The sequence below is a fragment of the Heteronotia binoei genome, chromosome 14 (assembly GCF_032191835.1).
Source record: "Heteronotia binoei isolate CCM8104 ecotype False Entrance Well chromosome 14, APGP_CSIRO_Hbin_v1, whole genome shotgun sequence".
Lineage (NCBI taxonomy): Eukaryota > Metazoa > Chordata > Lepidosauria > Squamata > Gekkonidae > Heteronotia > Heteronotia binoei.
In genome coordinates this window covers 50,521,700-50,535,446 of record NC_083236.1, presented here as the reverse complement: position 1 = coordinate 50,535,446, position 13,747 = coordinate 50,521,700, and positions in this window count along the sequence as shown.

Sequence of the window (13,747 nt, the reverse complement as noted above, 5' to 3'; positions counted from 1 at the left end):
TCTGGTTAAATCTGGCCTCATACTTAGGCTTCCCAACCCCGCCCCCCCGCCCTGGCAGGAGACCCCTGAATTTGCGGCCTCCTCCCCCGCTCTCCAAAAATCCGGAAGCGGGGGGGGGGGAGAATATGCGTGTAGGTATCATGCAGTTGTAGAGCTCCTGCAGGATTAGAAACCTGCAAACTGATCCATTTAAGGCTGTTCCTTTAAGGCTGTGCAGGAAACAGGAAGGGCTTCATTGGAAGGGGTCAGTAATAGTTTCCATGGAGAACGGCCCCTCCCTTTTGTTTTCACAGCAAGTAGAGTTCTGCAGGAAGAAGATCTAGTACAGTAAGTATTTGTGTGTGAGAGAGAGGGAGGGGGCAGGGGATTCCCTGGTTTGGAGGCCCTCTCCCCCCCCCCGCTTTAGAAAGCGTGGTGGGGGGGAATGTCTACTGGGCACTCTATTATTCCCTATGGAGAACGATTCCCATAGGGAATTGATCCGTGGGTATTGGGGACTCTGGGGGGGGCTATTTTTTGAGGTAGAGGCACCAAATTTTTAGTATAGCATTTAGTGCCTCTCCCCAAAATACCCCCCAAGTTTCAAAATGAGTGGACCAGAGGGTCCAATTCTATGAGCCCCAAAAGATGGTGCCCCTATCCTTAATTATTTCCTGTGGAAGAAAGGCTTTTTAAAAGGTGTGCTGTCCCTTTAAATGTGATGGCCAGAACTCCCTTGGAGTTCAATTATGCTTGTCACACCCTTGTTCCTGGCTCCACCCCCAAAGTCTCCTGGCTCCGCCCCCAAAGTCCCCAGATTTTTCTTTAATTGGACTTGGCAACCCTATGCATACTCTACAATGCCCTCTACCTTTGTAACCGCCTTCCTTTACATATGTCATGTCTCTGGCCATCCCAAGTGTTTTGGGGGGCAAGGCACAGGAGGAAGAGCAATGTGTGATGCGGTGTCATCACTTCCAGAAGGCCTGGAAGTGACATCATCACATTGCAGGACAGTCTAGGAATTCCGATAGAGATTGGGAGCATCCCTACAGTGCAAAATCCCTATAGGAAGTGAAATGGAAGTGAAATTACAGGATCTGTGTCATCATTCTCTCCCTCCATTTTTTTTTCCGCTGCAAGAATAGGCAACAGCTCATGGAGCAGGAGCATGCTGCAGAAAACAACCTGGTAAGTCATTAAACCTCAGAGATTAGTCCATTAATTTTAGATCATTTTCTGTTGCATTATTTTCCAGTCCAGCAAACCTAGGGCTACTGCACCCTGACCTGGATGGCTAGCCAGATCTCATCAGATCTCAGAAGCTAACCAGTGTCCAGGGTTGCTCTACAGAGCCAGGACTCAAAGGTCTCTTGCCTTGAAAACCCTACGGAGTAGGGTTGCCAAGTCCAATTAAAGAAAAATCTGGGGACTTTGGGGGCGGAGCCAGGAGACTTTGGGGGTGGAGCCAGGAGACATTGGGGGTGGATCCAGGAACAAGGGTGTGACAAGCATAATTAAACTCCAAGGGAGTTCTGGCCATCACATTTAAAGGGACAGCACACCTTTTTAAATGCCTTTCTTCCGTAGGAAATAATTAAGGATTGGGGCACTATCTTTTGGGGCTCATAGAATTGGACCCTCTGGTCCAATCGTTTTGAAACTTGGGGGGTATTTTGGGGAGAGGCACTAGATGCTATACTAAAAATTTGGTGCCTCTACCTCAAAAATAGCCCCCCCCAGAGCCCCCAATATCCACGGATCAATTCCCTATTATTCCCTATGGGAATCGTTCTCCTTAGGGAATAATAGAGTGCCCAGTAGACATTTCCCTCCCTCCCCACGCTTTCTAAAGGGGGGGAGGGCCTCCAAACCAGGGAATCCCCTGCCCCCTCCCTCTCTCACACACACAAATACTTACTAGATCTTCTTTCTGCAGAACTTGAAAACGAAAGCAAAAGAAAGGGAGGGGCCATTCTCCATGGAGACTATTACTGACCCTTTCCAATGAAACCCTTCCTGTTTCCTGCGCAGCCTTAAAGGCACACATTTTACAAACGGATCAGGAGCTCTACAACTATATGATGCCTACATGCATGTTCTCTCCCCCCCCCCCGATTCCGGATTTCTGGAGAGCGGGGGAGGAGGCTGCAAATTCGGGGGTCCCCCGCCAGGGCGGGGGGGGGGGGTTGGGAAGCCTACTACGGCATCACCATAACTTGGGCTATGACTTGATGGTGCTTTCCTCCACCATTTTTAGCAGAGGTCTGTACTGTCTGATTGAATTGTGTTTCATATTTTCTAATTTGCCTTAAGTCTCAGTGCGAAAGGTAACCTAAAAAGTGAACATAACGGTAACAATTAATAGTCAAGATGGGTAGCCGTGTTAGTCTTTAGCGGTAGAAGAGAGCAAGAGTCCAGTAGCACCTGAAAGGCTAACAAATTATGTATCTGAAGAAGACAACAGTGACTCACAAAAGCTCATGCTCTGCCTCAAATGCTAGTCTTTAAGGTGCTACTGGACTCTTGCTCCTTTCAACAATTAATTGTATATTTTATTTTTATGCTTGTATAGCCACGATGGATGGATGGATGGATGATTGATAGATGATAGAAGATAGATAGATAGATAGATAGATAGATAGATAGATAGATAGATAGATAGATAGATAGATAGATAGATAGATAGATAGATAGATAGATAAGAATTGATTTGAATTTATACCCCTCCCTATCCTGCAAGCGGATGGACGGACAGACAGACAGAGGAAGCTGCCTGTCACGTTTGAATCTGACTAGGTTGGACTGCCAAAGTTGGAATTGCCTATTCTAACTAGCAGTGGTTCTCCAGGGTCTCAAGTAGAGGTTTTTTACATCACCCACCATCCTGGTATAACTGGAGAAGCTGAGGATTGAACCTGTACCTTCTGCATGCAAAGCAGATGCTCTATCAGCCCTAGCCCATTCCGTGATTCCAAATTAGGAGTCACCTTAAATTTGCCTAATGACTTCGGGATGAACCCAAAGGTCCCTTTCTGCACATTGAAAATTCTTGTCAGAGGACAGAGAAATGTTCCTTTTCATTTCAGTCCCACTTCAAGCTTCTGAACAGGTGAGCTATCTGGTTTTTTGCCACCCTAATAGTCAATAGGCAATCTACTATGACCTCAAGATCTCTTTTCTGGACAGCAACAACCAATTTCCCCTAGTTGTGTCCAGTTAAGAACTATTTATATATCTTTAAAAAAACCTTGTGTCCCAATGTGAATCATTTCTCCACAGAGCTTCAGACTCCCCTTCAACAATGGTTTGATTCTAATTTACCTCATTCTTTGATGTAACATCTAATTAGGACATCTGTTAAATGCCTATCATATTAATTTAATAGGAGGAGGCTAATAGAACTTTATTGGCACAGTCCAGTTAATTAACATTATGGGCCTTTAATGGATGTCTTAAATCGACATCGTTAGAGAAGTTGCTACACAAATTAAAGGGAAGCCTAACCGTGTTTCATTCGACTGTGAAGGACACACAAGCTCTTGTGTGTATATACAACTCAATTGATTGCCACTGGTTGCTGATGAACAGTATGAAAAATGCACACTTTTACAAATACCCTTTTTACTTTGCTGGGTTTCTGTGAGTGTCAACTAATAATGATAATGATAATACATATGCAGCTCCAAAGAACTCTGCTAGATCTTGAATTGCAGAACATCATCTACCAGTCAAATATCTGGCTGTGAAAATTCATGATGATGATGATGGATCATTTCATAGAAAAAAGAGGTGCCAGAGCTCTTTAGCACAACTCATTTGCATATGCCACACCCCTGGCATCACCGGAAGTTGTACTAAATTATATCAGCTCAGCATCTACCTTAATAGGCTTCTTGAATGATAGTTTTCATAATAAAACCTTACTCCCATCATAATTTTTAAATTACTTTTTCCTATGTGGCCACAGTGGCAGGATGAAGGTTTCCATCTGTCTGCTTTATACTGTTTTGATTATTTCTCCCCCCCCCTTTTTTGTGGGGAAAAATATTAGAAAGTTTATCAAATCTTAGAGACCAGCAAAATTCTCATGGGGGTTTGAACAATGGAGCCCAGAAGCAAGTATTTGCGGGGGGCGGGTTAAGAAAGAAAAAAAGCACAATAAAATTTAGAGGTCCCAGAACTCCACTCCTGTGAGCTCCTGCTGAAATGAGGCGTGGTGGTGGTGATGAAGAAGAAGAATATTGACTAATAATAATAATAATAATAACAATATGTTCCACCCTCCCCTGCAAGTGGGCTCAGGGCAGGTTACAACATGTCAGTTCTATACACAGAATAACAATACTAAGAGTCTGACCACTTCTGGGAGAAGAAGGGGACCATGTGGCCAGTTGTCCCTGGAGCCCTTGGAGTAAAGCCTAGAAGGTCTTGGGGAACATTCTGGACATTCTAAGCACTGAGCAAATGACACCAGCTCAGATCTAGAAGACTGCTTGGAACAGCAAGAATCCTGCAAAGATACACCTGCAATTCCCAAGATCTTGGCTAGATCTCAAATTGCATAACACACCATTAACCCGTCAAATATCTGACTGACATCATAGTAATAATAGTAAACTGGAATTCAATACTACTGTTGATGCAAAACAGGACATCTTTTGCTAAGTTTTTCCTCCCTCTTCTACCTTTCATTCTACCGAGTCCTGGCTACCAAGGGGTGGCACCCATGCATTCTACATAGTTTATTTATTTAGAGATTTATACCCAGCTTGTTTCCCCATTGAGAATCCAAAGTGGCATACACTGGTTTTCCCCTCATCCACATTATCATCACAACAACCTTGGCTCTCAAACATCTGATCTTTATTCTATGTAGTTCTTACATTAAGCAAGTTTGGTCACCCCTGGTCTAATGGTTCAACCATTATACCATGCTTGCCCTCTGCATTTTTAGAGACAGGCAGGTGTTGTTCAAGCTCCTCCTTTCTGAAAAGATTTTCTTCCCTTGTCCTTCTCCCACCTTTCCCCCTTCGCCTCTGAATCCCGGGGGACATCTCCAAGTGGACACACCGCTTACACCGAGCTCAAGAACAATCAGCAGACCCGACTTGGAGCAAAGCCCCTCTAGTCTCTTGTCTTATTACCAGGCATTCAACAGCCAACACTGTTCTTCTTTGAGTCCATTTGTTAACGCACTAATAACATTGCTCTGCCAATTCATTTCCAGAAAACACATCTCCCCCTCCTGATTCCAGATACACAGCTGTAGGGCTTTTGATTAAATGCGTTGCCACGGAAGCCATTAAATATTCAACATTCCCAAGCCTGCTTGCAGATGTAGCTTTTCCCTCTGCTCGGAACTGACAAAAACAGGTTGGGGGTTGATGGTGTCAGGGTTCTGCTTGGCGATGGTTCGCAAAGGAGCCTTTTCAGGCTCCTGATGCCTCTTTATAATCAAGCTTTCATCCGGTAAAAAAGATAAAGGTAAAGGTAGTACCCTGTGCAAGTACCAAGTTGTTACCAACCTATGGGGTGACGTCACATCATACATCTTCTTGTCTAGGGTTGCCAAGTCCAATTCAAGAAATATCTGGTTGTCCACTTCCCCCACTGCTGTTTATAATGACTCTTGAAATATTACTGATGCAAATTTAAGAAGATAAAGAAATAGAAGGATTAAAAGTAAAAGGATTTACTTACAAATACAGAGCATTTGCAGATGATATAATGTTTATAAATGAAAACCCCATACAAGTTACACCTTTGTTGTTAGCCAAAATATAAGAATATGGGGAGTTGGCGGGACTTTGTATTAATAAAGAAAAATCAAAACTTCTATGTAAAAATATGCAAATAAATAAGCAACAAGAATTGCAGAGGCTGTGAAGGGGCTGTGAAGTTACCTCCAAGGTAAAATATTTGGGTGTGGAGATAACAATGAAGAATATTGATTTGTTCAAAAATAATTATGAGAAGCTATGGCATAAAATAGATGAAGATATGTTAAAGTGGAATAAACTTAATTTGTCACTGTTGGGTAGCATAGCCTCAATTAAAATGGATATTCTACCAAGAATAATGTATTTGTTTCAAACTATTCCAATTGTGAAAGACAGTAAACAATTTAATAGATGGCAAAAAACAAAATTCAGAGTTTGTGTGGGCAGGGAAGAAACCAAGAATTAAAATGAAAATTTTAATAGATGCAAAAGAGAGAGGCAGATTTCAATTACCAGACTTGTCAATTACCAGACTTGAAATTATATCATGAAGCAGTTTGCTTAGTATGGATAAAAGAATGGATAATGTTGTTAAAGAAAAAACTCTTAGCGTTGGAAGGTCATGGAAATAAATTTGGCTGGCACACTTATATGTATTATGGGGAAAAAAAGATAGACGGCTTTTTCTCTCAGCATTATATAAGAAACAGCTTGCTAAATACATGGATCAAATATAAGAAATATAGAGATGAGAGAAAATCGTAATGGATAGTGCCAGCCGAAGTGATAAAAATAACAGATGAGACAGGTGAAGAAAAGTGGTTGTCATATAATCAACTATTAAAAATACAAAGTAGCAAAATAGAATTGAAAACTGCTGAAGAGCTGAATAATAAATATGATTGGTTTCAAATGCAACAAATAAAAAGCTTGGTAGAGAATGCCATTAAAACTGAAGGAATAAGAAAAGAGCAAACAGAAATGGAAAAAGTTCTGCTTGGAGACAACGAAAAATTATTTTCAAAATTATATAAATTACTTTTAAAATGGTCTACGGAAGATGAAGTAGTGAAATCTCAAATGATTAAGTGGGCAATTAATGTAAATAAAGAAATACAGATGGAAACTTGGGAATATTTGTGGAAGAACTCTGTGAAGCTTTTGACGTGTCATAGTGTTAAAGAGAACTGTTTTAAAATGATGTATAGATGGTATATGACTCCTAAGAAATTGGCAAAGATGAATAATAAGATGCCAGACAGATGTTGGAAATGTAAAAAACAATCAGGTTCTTTCTACCATATGTGGTGGACTTGTGAAAGAGCAAAAAAGTATTGGCAGATGATTCAACAAGAAATTTCTAGGATCTTGGGATACGGTCCAATTGTTTTGAAACTTGGGGAGTACTTTGAGGAGAGGCACTAGATCCTATACTGAAAATTTGGTGCCTTTACCTCAAAAAACAGTTCCCCAAGAGCCCCCGAAACTTCCAGATCAATTCCCCATTATACCCTATGAGAATCGATCTCCACATAGGGAATAATGAAGTGCTCAGCAGACGTTTCCCTCCCCACACACACACACCCCATTTCTGGTGACTCTGAAGCGAGGGATTGGCCCCTCTACTCACGAGTTGCCACCAACTTCTTCCAAGTAACACAGACACACCATCCCAAGAGGAAGCCTTTCAATCGGAGACTGAGGCCTCCGGAGGTGAAAAGGCACATGGTCCTCTGGGGGAGGTGCTTCCCCCTGCCGGCCAGCTGACTGGGGGCAGGAAGGAGCCTGGGAAAGTGGAAGAACTCCTGCTGGGACCTGGGGATTGGCAAGCCTATTCTTGGCAGACTTTTTACAGGGTGGTTTGCCATTGCCTTCCCCAGTCATCTACACTTTCCCCTCAGCAAGTTGGGTACTCATTTTACTGACCTCGGAAGGATGGAAGGCTGAGTCAACCTTGAGCCAACTACTTGAACCCAGCTTCCACAAGATCGAACTCAAGTTGTGAGCAGAGTTTGAACAGCAGTACTGCAGCTTACCACTCTGTGCCACCACGGGGCTCCTTTCATCCAGTAAGGTCCACACAATTGGAAGAGGAATCTGGGTTGCACCCAGACTAAATCTTCTGCTAATGGAAGGGAAATTGTAATTTCTGCAAATTCCAGCTCTGGCTTGAGGGGAGAGAGCTCACTGGGATAGAACAACATAAAGCCCACCCTCCACAGCACCCGCTTTAGCCAGAGGAAATTATCTCTGTAATGTACAGTTCATGGTGGGAGATCTCCAGGTCCCACCTGGAGGATGTAGGGTTGCCAAGTCGCCCACAGCCTCCGGCGGGGGACTGTTTTCGCACACACGAAGTCCGTGCAGTGTGATGACATCACTTGCAAGTGAGTTTTCCCTCCCAAACTAGAGTTTTCCCTCTCAAATTGCTAGAGTGTTTGGGAAAACCATAGAGTTTTCCCAAAAGCTCCTAGAGCAGACAGGGCGCGGCGTTGCCGGCACTATGTCGTCACACATCATGCTAGCGGGCCAGCGGATTGGGAACCTCCAGGGTGGGGGAAACCTGCCCAGCCCGGGAACTTGGCAGCCCTAGGAGGATGGCCACCCTAGGGTCACCAAGTCCACTTGCTAGTTCGGTGGGGGGGGATTTGGGGAGCATTCCAGAGTGAGCATTGATGTCTTGTGATGTCCCTAATGTGATGACATCACCTGGAAGTGATATTATCACGTCAGGGACATTGCACAGGGGACTCTCTGGTTTTTGGGCAAACTCTATGGTTAAATTGGACTTAAACCATAGAGTTTACCCAAAAACCAGAACATTCCCAAATGACATCCCTGATTAGGGGAGGGGTTTCCCCTGCTGGCCAGCTAGTCCGCAGAGGGACAAAGCCCCACGAAACAGGGATTCCCTTCTGGCACCTGGGGGCCGACAACCCTACTACCCTATTTAAATCCCCCTTTCCTGATTTGCCCCCCATGCCATTTGTGAGGCCCCCTTGGCCCCCAGGAGCAACATTTCAGGAATCTCAATGGGCAGCAGGGGGAGGGGGAAAGATAGGAAAGCTTTGTTCTGTCAACAGAAGCTTCTTGCATTAGCGGAAGGCTTCGTCTGGATCCAACTTTTTGTGCATGTTGCCCTGTAAGAGAAACAGAGATAATGTTCCAGTTTATAATGTGTCCTATTCCTCTTTCCCACCCCCCACCCTCTGTAATAAGGTGTCTTCAGATAGCAAAGCAAAGCAAAGCAAAGCAAAGCAAATTTTATTTTTATATCCCGCCCTCCCCCGCCAGAAGGCGGGCTCAGGGCGGCTCACAGACATGACAAGCATGATTTGGTTAAAATAGGCAGCAATAGTTTAAATAATACAATTACATGAATTAATAAAGTTTAAAAATATAAAAATAAGAGAATAGGAGATTAAAAGATATAAAAATATAAAGTAGGTAGAAATAGGTCCTATATTTCTGTCGGTCATAGTTTACATATTATCATACATCAGTTCCAATTTCAACATAAAGTGGCTAAAATTACAATAGTTAGTCAGTTTGGTCAGGTCCTGTTCCAAATGAGAGCTGAAAAAGATGGGTTTTGCAAGCCCTGCGGAACTGATTCAGATCCCGCAGGGCTCGCACCATCTCTGGGAGTTGGTTCCACCAACGAGGGGCCATTAGTGAAAAGGCTTGCTCCCGGGTTATCTTGAGTCTGGCCTCTTTTGGCCCAGGGATTTGTAGAAGGTTTTGGGAGCTGGATCTTAGTGCTCTCTGGGGAATATATGGGGAGAGGCGGTCCCGTAGGTAGGCAGGTCCTCGGCCATATAGGGCTTTAAAGGTGATAACCAGCACCTTATAGCGAACACGGTAGACAACCGGCAGCCAATGCAGATCCCGCAGCACAGGCTGCACGTGTTCCCATCTAGGTAGTCCCGCTAGCAGCCTGGCCGCCGCATTCTGCACTACCTGGAGTCTCCGCGTTCGACACAAGGGCAGCCCCATGTAGAGGGCATTGCAGTAGTCTAATCTTGAGGTGACCGTTGCGTGGATCACAGTTGCTAGGTCGTCGCGTTCCAAGAAGGGAGCCAACTGCCTCGCCCTTTTAAGATGAAAGAAGGCGGATCTTGCGGTGGCGGCTATCTGGGCCTCCATTGATAGCGAGGATTCCAGTAGCACCCCCAAGCTCTTGACCCTGCGCACTGGTATCAGTGGCGCACCGTCAAAAGCCGGCAGAATGATCTCCCCTCCCGGTCCGTCCCGGCCCACGCAAAGGACCTCAGTCTTCGTTGGATTCAGCTTCAGCCCACTCAGCCTGAGCCAGTCAGCCACGGCCTGTAACGCCCGGTCCAAATTTATAGGGACATCGCCAGTCCGGCCTTCCATCAATAGATAGAGCTGGGTGTCATCAGCGTACTGATGACAACCGAGCCCATACCTCCGCGCAATCTGGGCAAGGGGGCGCATAAAGATATTAAACAATATCGGGGAGACAACTGCTCCCTGAGGCACTCCACAGTGCAGAGGGTGTCTCTGAGACAGCTTCCCTCCAACTGCCACCCTTTGTCCCCGATTTTCGAGGAAGGAGGAGAGCCACTGTAAGGCTAGCCCCCGAATTCCTGCGTCGGCGAGGCGGCAGGCCAGCAGCCGGTGGTCGACGATGTCGAACGCCGCCGACAGGTCGAGCAGCAGCAATACTGCCGAGCCACCCCGATCCAGTTGCCGCCGGAGGTCATCTATGAGGGCGACCAAGACTGTTTCCGTCCCATGGCCCGGGCGAAAGCCGGACTGGCATGGGTCCAAGGTGGAAGCGTCCTCCAGAAAGCTCTGCAGCTGCAACGCCACAGCCCTCTCAATAATTTTGCCCAGAAAGGGCAAATTTGAGACCGGCCGATAATGTGCCAATACGGACGGGTCTGATGTAACTTTTTTCAAAAGAGGGCGGACCACTGCCTCTTTCAGGGATGTTGGGAAAACACCCTCCGAAAGGGATCGATTTATGATGTCCCGTATAGGACATTTCAATTCCTCCTGGCAGGCCTTAATTAACCAGGAGGGGCAAGGGTCCAGGTCACAAGTTGTGGGTCGTGCAGTGCCAAGAATTCTGTCGACTTCCTCCAAGCTGAGTGGGTCGAAGCAGTCCAAGGTTAAATCTGAAGACACGCATTGGGCCTCAAGTTCACTTACTGCATCTAAGTTGGCGGGGCAGTCGTGGCGGAGCGATTGGACCTTCTCTGCAAAAAATTTCGCAAAGGCCTCACAGCCTATCTCCAATTCCTTAGCTTTTGGATTGCCCTGTGGCAATGAGGTAAGATTCCGAATTATTCTAAATAATTGGGCTGGGCGCGAATTTGCAGATGCAATCTTGGTCGCAAAGTATGTTTTCTTTGCGGCCTTGATTGCCATCTCATAGGATTTCATAAACTTCCTATAAGATGTTCTAGTCGCTTCGTCGTGAGTACGTCGCCATTGCCTCTCTAGCCATCTAAGGCCTTGTTTCAGCCGGCGCAATTCCGGGGTATACCACGGAGCCGGCCTAATCCGAGGTCGCAGAGGGCGTCGAGGTGCAATCCCCTCGATGGCCCTAGCGAGCCGGTTATTCCAGGACTCAACCAGGTCATCGAGAGGAATGCCAGAGGGCCAGGGATCCCGCAGAGCCATTTGGAACCGTTCCGGGTCCATCTGGCTCCGCGGGCGAGCCATAATAGGCTCCTCGCCTAAACAGGTTTGGGGAGGCATATCTACATGGGCCTTGATACCTCTAGGCCCTCTATATATTTTGTCTATTCGGGGATGGAATTCTAGCAGGAGCTCCTTTGCATATTAGGCCACACATCCCTGATGTAGCCAGTCTTCCAAGAGCTTACAAGGCTCTTTTTTGTAAGCTCTTGGAGGATTGGCTACATCAGGGTGTGTGGTCTAATAGACAAAGGAGCTCCTGCTAGAATTTCACCCCTGTGTCTATTAAAGACAGTAACTGCCACCTTTCAGCTGCTGACATCTGCGAGGGTTTGTATCCTACCACTTTAATCAACAAACTTTGACCCCTTTCTCCTGCCTGAGAATCCTCCCTGCAACTTAAGTGGCTCTTAAGTTGGAAGAAAGCTGTTGGAGCTGGTGGAAAGCTTTGGACTTTGCTGGAAAGAACGGCTGGAGATGAGCCAAAATTCAGAGATCTGTCTTTGTCTAGATGCAAGGGAGTCTTATCTCTGTTTGAATATTTGAAGGAAGGGAAGGATCAAAAGATACGCAATAAATATACATCACAGGAAGTGGAAGTCCTATCAAATCACTTTCAGCTTTTACAATTGTTGTCTCTGCCCAGCTGGCTCCATTTGATTGTTGTATACTTGCCAACAACTAAAAGAACATTGCATTTACAGTGTCATGATGTGCCATTAAAAGGACTTTCTGTGATGTCTATAACTGTATAACTCTGATGATCCATTCATACATACAACATTTGATGGTGCAAGCAGATATGTTTGATCCAAGCTAAATAGTGGGAGGATTGGGAGATGTGGACATTGGGTGCATGTGACATCACTGACTTCTGGTTGTACCCAGAAGTCACAATGAGTAGCTCTAGAAATCACCAGAGACTCTATTGTAAAACCATAGAGTTTCCAGCAATTCCTAGAGCTACCTGTTGACACTTTTGGGTTGTACCCAGAAGTGGTATACTATACTGTGATTTAAATGTTACTTTTCTCCCACCGCTGTTCAGGGCAGCAGAGGGCAACAATGCCACTCAGCGGAAGGCTACTCACCATAGCAGGAGCACTGGCAATCCTACAAATAGTCCCCAAAAAATGTACTCTCTGGGTCACTTGTAAAGCCACCCCAATATTCCCATTCTTGATCACCCAGAAGAGCACTTACGAAACAGCATTATTGCTGGGGGTGGAATTATTCCAATTTATATGGCAGGTTTGATTGTGTTTCCTGCACACACAAAAAGCCCCCTCCCCTGTAAATTAGTCCAAAATAAGATTTCCTCTCCCCCCCCCTTTCCATTTGTCAGCAGTCCCTTTTGTTAGACACGTCCATGATCGAAAGGATTATTCAAAATTACAGACTTGGAACTGTTCAGCTGGGTGGCTGGATGAAGTGGTGGGGGGGTGGAAATTCCAATGATGTAGCAGCTCTCAAACACCCCATTAGGCGGCCACCTAATTAATGTAAATGATCGTTATGTCTCACTCACCAAGGATTATTTTACACAAAGGAAAATCTACTCGCTGTCACAGTGACCATTTGAAGAGTTTTTATAGGAGCACTTGCATTACGGTTACCCATTGAGTAAAAGGTAAGTAGCCATCCTAAATAATGGAGATGAAAGGTTTAATTGTCTCCATAACAGATTCTGCGGCATTTTATTCCAGGAATTAGAGTTTGATTGCAACTCGATGATAATGAGAGGGGAAGCTCTGTTGGCAAACAGAATCCTTCGGAAGACCGAACCTCAGCAAAGCACGGCAGAATTTTTGCTTCTTGCAGACAGAAACCAAGAAAAGTAAGAGAGGAACAATCTTTTTTAAAGGACCTCTTTCATAGAATCATAGAGTTGGAAGGGACCTCCAGGTTTATCTAGTCCAACCCCCTGGACAATGCAGGAAATCCAGAAGTACCTCCCCCCACACACACCCCCAATGATCCCTACTCAGGGCCAGCCCTAGACTGTCTGGCACTTTAGGCAAGGCTAACTTCTGATGCCCCCCCGCACTGATAACATCACCAAGTCACATGGGGGTGCCCAATTTGGTGCCCCCAGAAGGCCAGCGCCCTGGGCAATCACCTAGTATGCAAAAAACCCTCCCGGATCCCTGGCCAAACTGGCCTGGAGAAAATTACTTCCTGATTCCAAAGTGGCGATCGGCATTTCCCTGGGCGTGTCAGAAAGAGCCATGAGAACAAAGCACTGGTGCAACTTTTCCTGCTGTCCATCTCATGATCTGCCTAAGTTCACAGAATCAGCATTGCTGTCAGATTTGGCCATCTAGCATCTGTCTGAAAAGAGCCGGGAGCAGTTGTTGAGAGCATACGTAGACCCA